Source organism: Sapajus apella, unplaced genomic scaffold (assembly GCF_009761245.1).
Source record: "Sapajus apella isolate SASKATOON/1434 unplaced genomic scaffold, GSC_monkey_1.0 scaffold48, whole genome shotgun sequence".
NCBI lineage: Eukaryota > Metazoa > Chordata > Mammalia > Primates > Cebidae > Sapajus > Sapajus apella.
In genome coordinates, this window is record NW_022436988.1 from 10,069,858 (window position 1) to 10,084,953 (window position 15,096).

At 48.6% G+C, this 15,096-nt stretch overlaps 1 protein-coding gene and 1 pseudogene across 7 annotated transcripts in view; one reads left to right on the forward strand and one right to left on the reverse strand.

Annotated features, from left to right (window-relative positions):
- The window catches only part of SLC39A11 (solute carrier family 39 member 11), a 448,139-nt gene that overhangs the window by 296,548 nt on the left and 136,495 nt on the right, over positions 1-15,096 (forward strand). The window lies entirely within an intron of this gene.
- LOC116525732 lies at positions 13,270-13,794 on the reverse strand (annotated as a pseudogene).

The window sequence follows — 15,096 nt, forward strand, 5'->3', positions numbered from 1 at the left end:
ACACATTTCAGTATGCTGGGGCATTTCACACTCAACACGCGTAACCTGAGGTTGCCTCCTCTCCTCCCCACCAGTAACCCTACTTCTGTTAGTCATACACCCATTTCCCCACACCCAAACTGGAAGCCTCCCCGCCACTCCAGCCCTCTTCTTCCAGCGTCTGTACTCCCTAAGTCTGTGGTCAAGTCTGTCATTTTTCCCTTTCTCCTCACTCCCCTGAGTGCGTGAGAGAGAAACCAAGAGCAGGACATAGCCTCCCTGGGTGACAGGAAATGCACTCCCAGGCTGCCAGATGCTAGATGCAAACTCTTTCGTGTAGACTTCCAGGCCGATGGAGACTTCCCTTTCAGCCTCATGGGTCAGTGAACCCCCGTATGAAGCGCCCCCCAGAAGCAGCATTAGGAAGTGGTTATGAGCACACTGAAATAAAGGACCTGGGTCCAGCTTCTGGCTGTGCTACCTACAAGCTTGGATTCGACACTTGATATCCCTAACTTCAGCTGTGTCCTCTGCAGAGCCAGGCCATGATGGTGTGCATCCTGTGAACTAGTAGGCGGTATTAGACACGGCAGCTTGGCTTGGTAGATGGAGTCACTGGTATCAGCATGGTGCATCACACAGTCAGTTAACCTTCATGAGCCCTTTACTTGGCCATATTTTCCATTATTCCCAAGAGGGTATAGAGCCTTCCCTTGCCAGTACTCCATCTTTTAAAGCCCTCATCTAATGCGACCTTCTTCTTGCCTGATCACCTTGATGGAAGATGGAAGGAGGAGGAAGGAGAGACACTCAGGTGCCTTTACCTGCTAGTAGTTACTTTATTCCTGATCTTATTCGGTGTTCCTACAAACCCATTTCACAGATGCGGACCCTGAGCCCTGCAGAGGCTCCTTATTGCCTCCAGCAGTAGAGCAGACGGCTTGGCATTCCACAGGGAAATGGCTACTATTATTTATTATTATTATTAACACTAGCATAGCCTCTTGAGCTGCTTTGGGTGGCAGGTATTCATGCACAAGTCTTACGTCCTCAACAAGATGGTAAACCCCTTGTAGGTAGATTGTTGTTTTGTATTAGGTACACTGAACAGCGTGTGGGATACACGCTCCTCACACACGGGCACTTTCCAGCTATAACACTATTGCAGGAATCATGAAGTTCAAGCTCTGACTCCCTCAGGCAAGTTCAGGGACTGCCGCATCCTGGGGACAGCTCCCTTCTGACACATGCTGTACAAATCACTTCTTTGGCACCTGCCACCTTGTATTACATTCTGGTTCATCGTTTTGTCTGTGTGTTGTGCCCACAGGTAACTTTGAAAATAAGGGCCGGGGTGTCACGTCTTGTTGCATACTTAGCACTTTGCAGTATCGAGCTTGTAGTCAGCACTAAGTCAGCTCCAAGTCTGAGATGGTGATGCTGCTGGATTTGCGTGTGTGGTCTGCTCTGGGCACAGTGTGTCCCCTCCAGGGCCTGGGTCGCATTTTCTCAGCTGTCTGTTGCAACATGATTTCCACCCATGCTTCTGTCTTCCCTTTCCCCTCTGTTCTCCTTTGCTGCCTGTCCTTCCCCTCTCCCGGCATGCCCCAGGCTGTGCCTGCAGGGGCCAAGCTCAGACTGCTGTGTGGTTGATCCTGGAAACCCAGCTCCACGGGGAGGGTATGTTTCCAAGACTCTGTAGCAGTGGTCTTGGGAATAGGAGAGCAGCAAAAAGCCCTCCTTCTCATGCATATGGAGTGACCCCACCAGCAGAAGGCAGGGAAAACCTGCTGGCTGGCTTCTCTGGGTGCTGTTGATGGGAGTATGTGGATTCGAAGCCCGTCGTTACCAGGAGGACGATGAGGGAAGCCTCACTTAATAAAGGAGATGTGACGTCCAGGCTCTTCTGTCTCCTGTATTAGAAAATAGGTTTTCTATGTTACCAGCGGCCTGCTGAGCCTGTCTAAGGAGTTTCCTACTGCCTGAGGCTGATCCCAGGGCTTCATCCTCATAACTCAAACCATGTGAGCTGCAGTTCTAACACGTGGAGGCTGGTTAGCGCGCTGCTCCGAATTTGCATTTCATGCTCTTAGCATTGCACTGTATAAAAATTCCCGATTACTGCAATTTTGACCTCCTTGTTGTAGCCATTTTCTATATACTATTTCTTTTCCACCCAATATTCTTTCCTCTTTCATTTGTTATTTGCTCATTTGTTTATTCATCCAATAAATATCTCTTGAGCCCCTGTTACGTACCAAAGGATGTGCTCTTCACCAGGGATATGGCTTATAACAGTCCTTGCCTTCCTGAAACCCTGGGTTTAGAAAGAGAGACTGATAGCACCCTGCAGATCACACACATACTTGGCGATTGCCACTGTGACAAGTGGCGAGAAGCTGAGGCGTGGTGTGCCGTGACCACTGAGCCGCCTCGCAGGGAATTCCAAACTCTTCTGTTGGGAGGAGGGAGTGGTTTTAATAATATGTCCAGAAATCCCTTAATATGCCTCCCTTTAAGAAACAGAAGCTAATCCTCCTCCTGGGTGTGCTAGACTTCTCGGTGGTTCACGTCTAACAAACAGGAAAAAGCAAAAGGGGTGATGTGCGAGCTTAGCGTTGAGGTCAAGTGAAGTCTCTGCGCCTTCCGTCTCGGTCGCTCTGTTGTGCTGTCATTCTCTCGTTCTCTCTTTCTCTCTCTCTCTCTTTCTTTCTCTCATGCCTTGCTCTGTGGAAAGCCGGTTGCCATGTTGGCAGCAGCCTTCGTATCTTTAAGGCAAGCCTGTGAGGCCAAGGGACTGGAACTCGAAGCCAGCAGCCTCACAAGTGAGCTGAGAAGTGGATCGATCCTCCAGCCCCACTCAAGCCTCCCAATGACTGCAGTCTGGGCTCCTGTCATGACGGCAGCCTCATGAGAGACTCCGAGCCAGGACCACCCAGCTAAGCCCCTCCTGGATTCTGAGCCTCGGAGACTGAGACCATACAGGCGTATTGACATGAGCCACCGTATTTGCGGGGAAGATGGTATACGGCAGTACATGGTTAACACAGCGCGTGAGGGAGATAAATTCTTCCATACTCTGCTTACCTGAAAATGTCTCTATCATAACTTCACTTTGGGCTGATCACCTGACGGTGGATAGAATCCGCTTTCACAGTGGAAGGTCCTCTCCCCTCAAAATTCTGGTGGCATCCACTCCTCGTGTCCAGCGTGGATGCCAAGGCTGTGGATGTTGAGAGGTCCGTGTCTTTCTTTCCCCATCCCCGACCCACAGAAACAGTGTGAGATCATCAGTGTGTTGTTTTCAGCTGCTAAACGTTGGGTCCCTTGTTACACAGCGATAGGTAACTGATCCAGAGGGGCAGAGAGGAGGGGCCTGCTGGAGGAAAGGAAAGTCGTCCTGGGACCTGAAGAAAGAGAAGAAATTGGCTAGGTGAAGAGCCGGGAAGAGGGAGGCCAGTATGCCAGGCTAGGGGCGCAGCACACACAAAGCGCTGCACCAGGAAGGCGCTGATGAGATGCAGGAAAAGAAGGGAGGCCTGGGCAGCTGGACTGGAGAGAAGGAGGGAGCAGGGAGTGGCTTGGGCGCAGCTGGGGGTGTAGGTGGAGGACAGGACACCAGGGCCTTGGGACCATGATAAGCACTTTGCACTTCATCTTAAGAGCGATGAGAAGCAACAAAGTCTTCAGTCAGGGGAACGATATTATCAGATTTTCTCACTCAATTAGAAAAATGATTGCCTGGGACCCAACAGAGGGATTGTGGAGTCAGTGCGAGTCCTCACTGCGCTCGCTGGCTCGGTGGGGGCTGGTTGCCTCTGCTCTGTTCTCCAAGGCTTTGCTGCCTTTTCTCTAGCAAGCCCCTTTCTTATGGTGATTTGTACTCATGGACCGTGTGATGTTGATGAGCAGGAGCTTCTGAATTTCCCTTCTAGGTAAGAGCAGGTGCTGGGACCCATCGTGAGCTGTGTGTAGTGACTGTCCCCAGGTGTTCCCGTCAGCTCCCGTCAGCTCCAAGGTGCAATCTCATTTTCTCACGGTGGGTAAAGCTTCCCTCAGGAGAATGCCACAAACCCCAGGGACAGCCTGATGCTAACAGCGACCTAGATTTTGAAGGCTGTTACTGCAGCTAAAGGCAGGAGTATGGGTCCCTGAAGCTTTCTTTCAACCTGAAGACTCTTTGTCCTCTGTGTACTGGCCGGTGTGGTATCAGCTGAGTCGTTTGTAACCCTGCCTTGCTGTGAAGGGAGAAGGATACGGGAGTCAGGTTCTGCTACTGCCCAGGCACACCCCCTCCACCACAGGCTTCATCTCAGAGAAGCAGAATTTGTTGACCATCATTGTTCATTTCCTTTCTGAGCACTGTATTCCATTAATTCAGATAGAACGATGTGCACATCAAGAGGCATTTTCCAGACTGGGTGTGGCAGCTCACGCCTGTAATCTCAACACTTTGGGTGGCTGAGGCTGGAGTATTGCTTGACGTCAGGAGTTTGAGACCAGCCTGGGTAACATAGCAAGACCTCATCTGTATTTTAAAAAAATAAATTTAAAAAGAGGCATTTTCCTCTTAAAAGCTAGAAATCTGGTACCCTTGATCTTTTTCCTCCCTGCCTCTTTCTCTGTTTCACACAATCAAATCTGCCATCACGTTATGTATTGTATGAAGGAAAGAAAACCTCTCCCTTTCAAACATAAACACCTTAGAGTATCAGATAATTCATGTAAAAACAGTAAGTCAGCGAATAAAAGACAATAGGGAGGGGTGGGGTCTGCGGCTAACTGGAGAATGGTTTCCCGACTATAGCACTTAAGATGTGCCAGCCAAACAAAACCTGTCTGTCACCCCTGTTTGGTGCCACCCTGGGAATCTGTGACCCTGCATCTTGTCTTTGATCATCCTACTTTTCTGTCTTAAGCTGTGGAGTAGGCTTTGTCTGAGTGCTTTGCCATAGGCCTCATTCCAGCTTTTCCTACACTGTCCCCTAGAATTATAAAATGACAAGTCTGCTTCTCGCTCCCTGACTTACAGGCCTCTGTTGACTCACCAGAGCTAGCAGGATGCAGTCCAAACACGTTGGCATTGAATATAACGCCTTTTGTGATTTACCCCAAATGCTCTGTTTGTATTTCAGTCCCTTGTTCCCACCCCGCCTGTAGTAGGGAGCATCCTCGGCCTTGTTTTGATGTTGTCTTTGTGGGTCTGGTCCTAGCACAGTCTCTGCAAAAAGAGTCAGTGCCATTTGCTAGCGAATGAATGCGTTGGTACAGGCACCGCACACCGGGCAGTGTTTATGTCCTTATTTCCAATGGGCTGTTGAGGAAGTGGTGAAGGAGAGCAACTGCCATGTCATGGAGCATTTAACTCGCTGGAGGAAGACCTCTGACCTTACCATCCCACAGCCCCGGTGACCTGGCCTGCTGCTTTTCCAGGTGGATATTGACCCAGGAGGGATCGTGGCGGTTCTTACAGAGGTGTGCGGTATGCCTTGATAAAAGACAGTGGGAGACAGGATAGAATTGTGATTTAACACTGGAGCATGGACTCTGGAACACAGGCGCTTGGGCTCAGTCACTGGCTCTATCACCTCCTCTCTCATACTTTGTAAGGCCTGAAATTTCATGTACTTCCTTGATGCCTTTGAGCCTCGTAGAACCTCAAGAGAGTTAGCTGTGAGTTCACTGGCTCTGGCTAGATTTCTTCCCACCCAGTAGGAAAGGCTCCCCACCTAGGTAGCTCTGCCTCAGCCAGACCAACTGCATCCAGCCCAGTCCTCAGCTTCCTGGGTTCCATCTCCCTGCCTGCTAGCAGAATTCTTCAAACAAGCCAGTCATATCCTCCCGTGGGAACCAAGGGTCACCTCACCCTTGTGTTGCTACAGAGCCTGCCTTGCACAGCCCCTTCTGATTCACTGTGTTGCCGAGCGCAGGCTTTGAGTGGCCCCGCGTGGCCTGCAATGCTCTCCTCTTCTGAGTTATGGCTCTAGCCTGTGCAGCATTGCTTGTCTTATGTTCAGCTGTCTCACACTGTTTTCGTACTATTTAAGGTGGGGGATCCCTCCCTCACCACCGGCGTGACTAAAGGGGGTCAGAACAACTGACCCCCTTAGGTGAAAATGACCTAACCTCTCTGTGCCTTGATTTTCTTCTGGGTAGTTTATAAGGAAAGAGGTTTCATTGACTCACAGATTCACAGGGCTGGGGAGGCTTCAGGAAACTTACAATCGTGGCAGAAGGAGAGGCAAACATGTCCTTCTTCACATCACAGCAAGAGAGAGAAGTACCAAACAAAGGGGGAAAAGCCCTTATAAAAACCATCAGATCTTGTGAGAGCTCAGTTGCTATTATGACAACAGCATGGGCGGACTGTCCCCATGATCTAATCACCTCCCTCGAGCTCTTCCCCAACACATGGGGATTACAATTTGGATTACAATTCAAGATGAGATTTGGGTGGGGACACAGAGCCAGACTCTAACAGTACCTATATCACAGGGTTGCCATGAGCACTGAATGAAATAATGTCTGTAAGTGCCTACACACAGGAAGCACTATGGAAGTATTTGTGATCATACTTCACTTATTTTGGTCTTACTGCAGTGGCTCTGAAACTTTTTTCTTTGTTTGTTTTGAGACGGACTTCCTCTTCACCCAGGCTGGAGTGCACTGATACCATTTCGGCTCATTGCAGCCTCCACCTCCCAGGTTCAAGCAAGTCTCCTCCCTCAGCCTCCCGAGTACCTGGGACATGGTGCGCACCACCATGCCTGGCTAATTTTTGTATTTTTGTAGAGACAGGGTTTCCCCATGTTGGCCAGGCTGGTCTCAAACTCCCAACCTCAAGTGATCTGCTCACCTCGGCCTCCCAAAGTGCTGGGAATCCAGGCATGAGCCACTGTGCCCAGCCAGGTTCTCAAACTTAACATGCATCAGAGTCACCTGGAGGGCTTTGCTGCATCCCACCCCTAGAATGTCTAATTAAGTAGGTCTGAGATGGGACCTGAGAATTAGTATTTCTAAAGCAATGCTGATGCTGCTGAGGACTCCACTTTGAGAACCACTGGATTCATGTAAATATATGCAGATGGGGGGCTGGGGATTGGTCCTCAACGTGGCTAAGTTACCACATGGACTGGTCTTACCATTTGCCATGCAGCTTTCCTTCTTCTGCTTAGTGTCCCACTAACTGTGCATGTAATTGTGATACAAATTCAAGATCATTGTTTACAGCCGGGCGTGATGGTGCCTGTAATCCCAGCTCTTTGGGAGGTCAAGGCGGGTGGATCATTTGAGGTCAGGAGTTTGAGACCAGCTTGGCCAACATGGTGAAACCCTGTCTCTACTAAAAATACAAAAATTAGTTGGGCATGGTGATTCACTCCTCTAATCCAAGCTACTCAGGAGGCTGAGACAGGGGAATCTCTTGAACCCGGGAGGCGGAGGTTGCAGTGAGCTGAGATTGTCCCACTGCACTCCAGCCTGGGCAACAAGAGCCAGACTTCGTCTAAAAAAAAAAAAAAAAAAAAAAAAATGAGAGAGATTTATCACTTTCTCTGAAAGAAGGATTCTCTTATCTTCTCATTTCTCAGACAAGCAGCTTCAGGTCTGCCCATGATGTGAAGAATATCCTGGCCAGAGAAAAGATAACCACCATCTGGTGTCTTTGTATCCCAGGAGGGTGCTGTTCTGTTGCTCCTGACCAGCATTGCCTGTTTCCTTACCATGTTCTGTTTCTCCAGGTCTCATAGTTTGTATTTCAGATGTTTGTTTGTGGGCAAGCAGATGGCTTCTTTCTCACAGCCAGAAACCCCCTGGGATGACTCCCGAGCCTGGCTGAGGGGATGTACCAGTGTGCTCTCCTGGGGACTCAGGAAATTTGACACTAAATGATGCCCCCTATGCCAGCCTTCTGGAAGGTAAAAATAAATGGATAACCTGCCCACCTGGCTTGTTAACCTCAGCCCCCCTATGATGAAACAACAGCCTCTCTTGCATAAAGCTGCTGCTTTATGTTTTTGAATCCTGGGGGGTTGAATGGGATCTGAGCTTTCATAGCATCCTGGCATCCCTGATTTCCCTCAGCTCAATCTTTTGCACTCCAGAAGTCAGAAAACCAAATTACATTTCCTGCCCAAGCATCTCCACGTTTGCCAGACCAGACTTGGAAGATGAAATTTAGCCATGTTCCTGAGTTATTGATTCAGATGGCAGGAGGCCTGTACACACCCACAGATCTTCCTCCCATCTTCAGTAAGTCCTGACCTCTCAGCCTGGATATCGATGCCTGGATTTTATCCGCCCCAGGGAATGAGATTCTATATAATCAAGAACTCTTCTAATGAAAAGGTTCTTTCTTATAAGTAATTCAGAGGATTCCGAGGAAGTGTGGCCTTTAATCAGGTTGTTGTGTGATGTTTCCAAAAGCGTTTGCTGAAGTGAACTGAAGGGCGGAATCAGAGCTGTGGCTATTGTCTTCCGAGTTACAGGCCTGTTCCCAGGGATGGTTCTTACCTGGCGGCCGTTTATCTGCCTTCACAGCCCATTACAAAACCATTCTTCATTTCACGAGCCCTTTGCCCTAACATGTTCATCTTTGACTTAAGTTTTGAGGTGGCCTCCATTGTTCTCTATGGTACCACATCACAGTGCATGTGCTAAGTTAACAAATATAGAGAGATTGTTTGGCACAGGGTAGAGCGAATATTGCACTGCAGTCAAAGTCTTTCGGAGGCTGAGGCGGGCGGATCACAAGGTCAAGAGATCGAGACCATCCTGGTCAACATGGTGAAACCCCATCGCTACTAAAAATACAAAAATTAGCTGGGTGTGGTGGCACGCACCTGTAGTCCCAGCTAGTCAGGAGGCTGAGGCAGGAGAACCACTTGAACCTGGGAGGCAGAGGTTGCCGGGAACGTAAGTCGTGATCGCACCACTGCACTCCAGCCTGGCGACAAAGTGAGACTCCTTCTCCAAAAAAACAAAGACACAAAAACCTTTGTCTCTTCCGGTGACTGGAAGACAAATGAAGGCCAACCTCTAAGAATTTGACGCTCAATCAAATGAGGGTCCTAACATTTGTGCAGACAGAAGTAAATATACTATCATGAAATCACTGGCCTTGTCACAATACATGTCACCTGTGGTCACACTTCAGTTGCACGGTTTCTGACAGTCACCTCCTTTCACTCCATCCATGCCTCCTACTCCCCATTGACCAGTCTTAATACACAGCGTCTGATCCCAGCCTTTGGGGTTGGGGCCCCTGCCTCTGGTGTTGTCTGGGACTGACGTTTAATAGGGAAAGCATCACCACTTCAGCGTCACCCTTGACTCATGTCCTCTCCATCAGTTTGGATGGGGCCCCAGCGTTTGGCCATTGTAATGAGGGGCCCTCCTGCCTCCCAAAATTCTGTGTGTATTGTTCTTACGCTCTCTTTTCTGGAGGAAAGCTATTGATCATGCCTAACCAAAAGGCGGGTTTTGAGAAAGCAATACAGCAAAGACATTTGGAAAATTCAAAGAAAGTACAACCCGGGATTGCTGCCTGGGTCTATGACATTAGTCAACTCCCTTGACCTTCGTTTCCCTCTTCTCTATCTAAGAAATGGGTAAACACAGCTTCATCTTCAGGGCCCCTCTAGATGCTAATGTCACGTCATTATCAGGTGAGCGAGATCATTAGAGAAAACTGATAATGCTTGGAAACAAGGGGAAAGGTTGATCCCCACCGGGAAAGACAATGGCAGAGGGCTGTCGGGAGAGCTGGGTCCAGCACAGATGCACAGCAGAGGGGCCAGATGAAGAAATTTCTGGTCGAGGGATCCAGGACGTATGGAATAATTGCCCAGGCCTAACCAGTGGGGAAAGGACTGACTTAGGACCCAGGGGATGAAATTAGAGGCTACCTGACGTACTAAATGCTGGAAGCAATGATTCATAAATGAAAGCTGCCTTGAACTGTGCCTGTTTGAGGTGTCGCAGATTCAGTGGTTAATAAAACATGTTGGCCCTGCCTTCTTGGGGATTTATAGTCCAGTGGGGAGAAGGACATTCGTGAAAGGATTATACAAATGCACGCAAATCTTCAACACTGATCAATCTACTTACAACAGAGCGGGCCACGGTGCGATGACGGCTCAGAATAACTGCATGAGCCCAGTAAGGAACCCAGGGAAGGAGGGGGAGAGTCAGTGAGGGTGCATGTGCGTCCCAGGAGGTAACAGAATGCATCAGGATGAGGCTTTAGGATCAGCAGATATGTGGCTGCAAAGGTGAATGTAGCTAGACAAAGTCAGATTCTCTGTGTACTTGGTTTTTGCTACCTTAAAAATGATATTTACCTCCAAGATTATATAGACATTTGTTGACTGAGTATATGATAGTCTGAACAGTTAGGAAGAAAAAGTCAAAGAGAAGGAGAAACAACGGTAGAACCCCGATAATTTAAGAGAGGAACATTCCCTTGAAAGCTATGGGGTTATGGCAGTCAAAGTGACAAATGGTAAATGCCGGTGGTATGCTATTTCAGAGCCTCTTAAGATGCATTCATCTGAATGAGCTGCTACCAGGTCCACTGTACTGCATCATAAAGATACAGGATTGCAGCTGGGCATGGTGGCTCACACCTGTAATCCCAGCGCTTTGGGAGGCCAAGGTGGGAGGATCACCTGAGGTCAGGAGTTCGAGACCAGCCTGACCAATGTGGTGAAACCCCATCTGTATTAAAAATACAAAAATTACCTGGCGGTGGGTGCCTGTAATCCCAGCTACCTGGGAGGCTGGGGCAGGAGAATCACTTGAACCCAGGAGGGGGAGGTTGCAATGAGTCAAGGTTGCACCCTTGCACTCCAGCCAGGGCGACAAGAGTGAAACTCCATGTAAAAAAAAAAAAAAAAACATTAAGATGTGGTATTGCCTCTCTGCGTAGAGTCTGCCTCTAGGACCCCAGTCCTTAGTATCTCATATATCACTGCCCCCAGGATGCTCCAAGAATCCCTTAATCTCATTACCCATCTAGATGTCGTCCCACTTCCTGCCCATACAGAAGCAAGAAGTCTAAGACACACCTGTAAGCTGCTGCGTGAGCTCCCCATTATTGAGGAATAGCCTGAGTGTCCTTCAGTCATGAAAAACACCCCAAAATCTATCATCCGTCTGGAGATCTTCTGCTTTTGTAACAAGTGAAACATTTTGGGGCATGGCAAGGGGCTTATTTAGGTATCTAGAACTACTTTCCTATCTTGATGGAAAGGCAAGATGGGGTGTATAAAATAAGACATGCATGTGGGAGGATATATAGCACATTTGCCTTTGAAATTGGGTTGTTTACAGTAAGACAGGAAGAGAAGTGTAAAATTTTGTTGGCACAGGCCGTGGGTTAATTGTCTGGAAGTGCCAGCATCAAAGACATCTGTAGTTACAGTATTAACTAAGAATAGAACTGTCCATCAACGTTCTGGCGCACTCAGATTTTTCACGGAAGCTTTCCGTATGTTTGTGGATGGGGAGGGTGAGGTTTCCGTCGGATTCCAGCTGGGTGCCCAGGCCCTGACTCCTGGTTTCCCACACAGTCAGTCACTAAAACCCGAGGTTATACCACAAGGCCTCAGCAAGTGCTCACTGCCCTGTAAAGGTGTTTCTTTCTTTTTTTTTTTTTTTATAATTTATTTTTTTATTGCATTTTAGGTTTTGGGGTACATGTGAAGAACAGGCAAGATTGTTGCATAGGTACACACGTGGCAGTGTGATTTGCTGCCTTCCTCCCCATCACCTATATCTGGCATTTCTCCCCATGCTATCTCTCCCCAACTCCCCACCCCCCACTCTCCCTCCCCTAGTTCCCCCCAACAGACCCCAGTGTGTGATGCTCCCCTCCCTGTGTCCATGTGTTCTCATTGTTCAACACCCACCTATGAGTGAGAACATGTGGCGTCTGATTTTCTGCTCTCGTGTCAGTTTGCTGAGAATGATGGTTTCCAGGTTCATCCATGTCCCTACAAAGGACACAAACTCATCATTTTTGATGGCTGCATAATATTCCATGGTGTATATGTGCCATTGAGATCCCATCTCACGCCACTTAAAATGGCCATCATTAAAAAATCTGTAAAGGTGTTTCTAGCCTCCCTGTTGGTTTCTGATAATTTGGCCCATTGCAATCTGTAGATGTTGGGGAGGGAATCTCATCTGTCAAGGTGAAGAAAATGAATACTCAGCAGCCTGAAGAATGGGCTTTGGCCAATCAAATTAAATATTTTTTTTTGGCATAAATGATCATTTCTAGCTAACATATTTTCCTGGTCTGAGGTCTTTTTGCATACCTATATGTGAAACGCATTTAGCATGTCTGAGTGACAAGAAAGACCAGGAGGATTGACATGCGTCCTTAACTTACTCTTAAAGCTCTGCAGATCCAATGGGCAGGATGAGAAGAACATGTGGGATAAGGAAAACGGTTTATCCAGCATGTCTGTAATTGCTTCTCCTTAACTCTTTTCCACCCTCCGGATGATGGCCATTTAAAGCCACCACTAAAGCCCTTCCACCCTCCCTTCCTACATCCTCTCTGACGATTGTGCCCTGGCTTCTCTGAAAGCTTTGAGGCCACCTGGTGGAAGCATCTCCACTCCTCACCCTCTGCCTCTGAGCTCAAATGAAGTCATGAGCCGTCTTCCAGCTTTCTCTCCCCTTCAGAGATGGAGGAGCCAAATTCTGCAGGGCTACTGTCTCCACGTGCTCCCCAGCTCCCTCGCCATTTTTCCTCAATATCTTTTTCTCTCTCTCTCTTTCTGTTTGAAATGTTGTCAGTTACCCCCTGGCCTCTTTCTCCGGGTTCTTCCCTTCAGCCTCCAAGCATCTAGCCATGGAGGAGAGAGAGACTGAGAGAGAAGAAAGGAATGAATGAGAGAGGAGAGAAAACCTCCTTGATGGTAATTCGCGTTCAAGCTCGCATCCTATTTCCTTGCTTCTTTTCCTCTCCGGATGTATCGGGCTCTTCTTGCATCGCCATAAAGAAATACCTGAGACTGGATAATTTAAAAAGAAGAGAGGTTTAATTAGCTCACAGTTCTGCAGGCTTTACAGGAAACATGGTGCAGATATATGCTTGGCTTCTACGGGTGGGCAGGGGAGTCTCAGAAAGCTTGTAATCATGGCAGAAGGTGAAGGGGGAGCTGGCATATCACATGGCGAAAGCAGGAACTAGAAAGAGGGGAGGGGAGGTTCCACATACTTTTTTTTTCCACCCTGTAAGGGACTGAGTCATCCGGTCCCCTTTATTGAACGCCATTGTAGAAAAGCGTGTAAGGATAAAGGGCTGATATGGGACTCAGCTCTGGGGCTGGGCGAGGAGTGGAAGGTGGAGTACGTGGGAAACAGGTCACGGGCAGAGCCCCTGGCCTGGATGAGTCCTCTTGATCTATCGATAGGCTGGCAAAATCAGTACTAGGGTGATGATCAGCAGAATGGTCGTGATGATGCCCGAAATCAGGGCCCAGATGTTCAAGCACTTGGTAGTGGAGGCATAGGCCTGGGCCCCAGTCAGGTCACCAACCATCTTCCTGTCCCTAGACTTCACAGAGTAGGCGAACGCTATGAAGCCCAGCTGCGGGAGCTTGTGAAGAGGGTGTTGAATAGGGACCAGACGACATGATTGGGCACGGAGGTCTCGCTGTGAATGTGGATCACGGTGGATGTCGGGGGAGCAGGGTTGTGGGGCGCCCCTAGTGCAGCCACCTGGTGCTCCTCCTTCAGCATTTCATAGCTGGGGGGACAGTCAGTGTTGGCAGGAGCGAAGGTTTGCATAGTGTGGTTCATGGTGTCCAGGGAAGACCACCTGTGGTCGGGTTGCTGGGATGGTTCTCCAGTTCCACGTACTTTTAAACAACCAGATCTCATGAGAACTCACTGTTACAGTAGCACCAAGCCATTAGGGATCCACCCCCGTGATCCAAACACCTCCCACCAGACCCCACCTCCAGCACTGGGCATTGCCGTTCAACATGAGATTTGAGCGGGGACAAATATCCAGACTATATCACCAGTTTTCCAAAGCAGTTTGAGGCCCTGGAAAATGCTCCCTTCAGTGACGCTGCACTGTGTTGACATTCTGGTGACAACCTCCCTGTGCCCCCATGGCTTCACCCCATCCACACGCTGATAACTTCCAGATCAGTAGCTGTGATTCAGACTTCTCTCCTCTGTTCCAGGTCATTTCTCCTGCCTCAGGCTCCTGAGTAGCTGGGATTGCATGCATGCAGCACCACGCCTGGCTAATTTTTGTGTTTTTAATAGAGATGGGGTTTTCCCATGTTGTTCAGGCTGGTCTTGAACTCCTGACCTTTGGTGATCCACCCGCCTCCAGCCCTCTGGCTGACCTAGATTCATCTGAATGTTCTACAGCCTCCAAACTCAGCTTGTTCAGACCTTGAACCTGCGTTATTTACTATAATCTCCGTTTCCATCAGTATGAAGGCAACTCGTTTCCCTCAGAAAGAAACGTACTGTCCTTGATGTGTTGTCTTTCATGTATAATAGCTCATTGATATTCAGACCTCCTTGATTATACCTCGTAAATGCCTGTCCTGCCAGGTGTAAGGCAGTCTGGGCTCATACTCAGCGTCAAGCAGTTTGAGCTTGCTGAGGGGCAGTGTGTGTTAGGAGGGAGGACCAGAGTGTCAGGTCACATTCAGCTACAGAGGGTCTCTATGTGGTAACTGGGGCTTCATCCTATAAGCAGTGGAAACTGCCGGCCACATGTACAGTTTCAACTGATCAGTTGGGCAACATCATGAGAAATACATACCGAAGAGATAGATAAACTAGAGGCATGAAGGCTAGCTGGGAGGTTCTTGTAACCATCCGAGCAAGCGTTAATCAGGGCCTGTGGTATGCAGGGTACTGGTGAAGTGGCCATATGGACCCCTATGTAAGATAGAGGCGTTTTTGCATCTTGTAAGTTGATATGCCTTATTCCAGCTGCAGGGGAGGCTGAAATAAAGCCTCTGCCTTGTCGGGCCTGTGTCCACTAAAACTCTCTTACTGACTTGGAGCTTCCTGTTGCTTCCTCTAGGGGAAGATGTCCAGCTCTTTTTTTTTTTTTTTTTTTTTTTTTTTTTT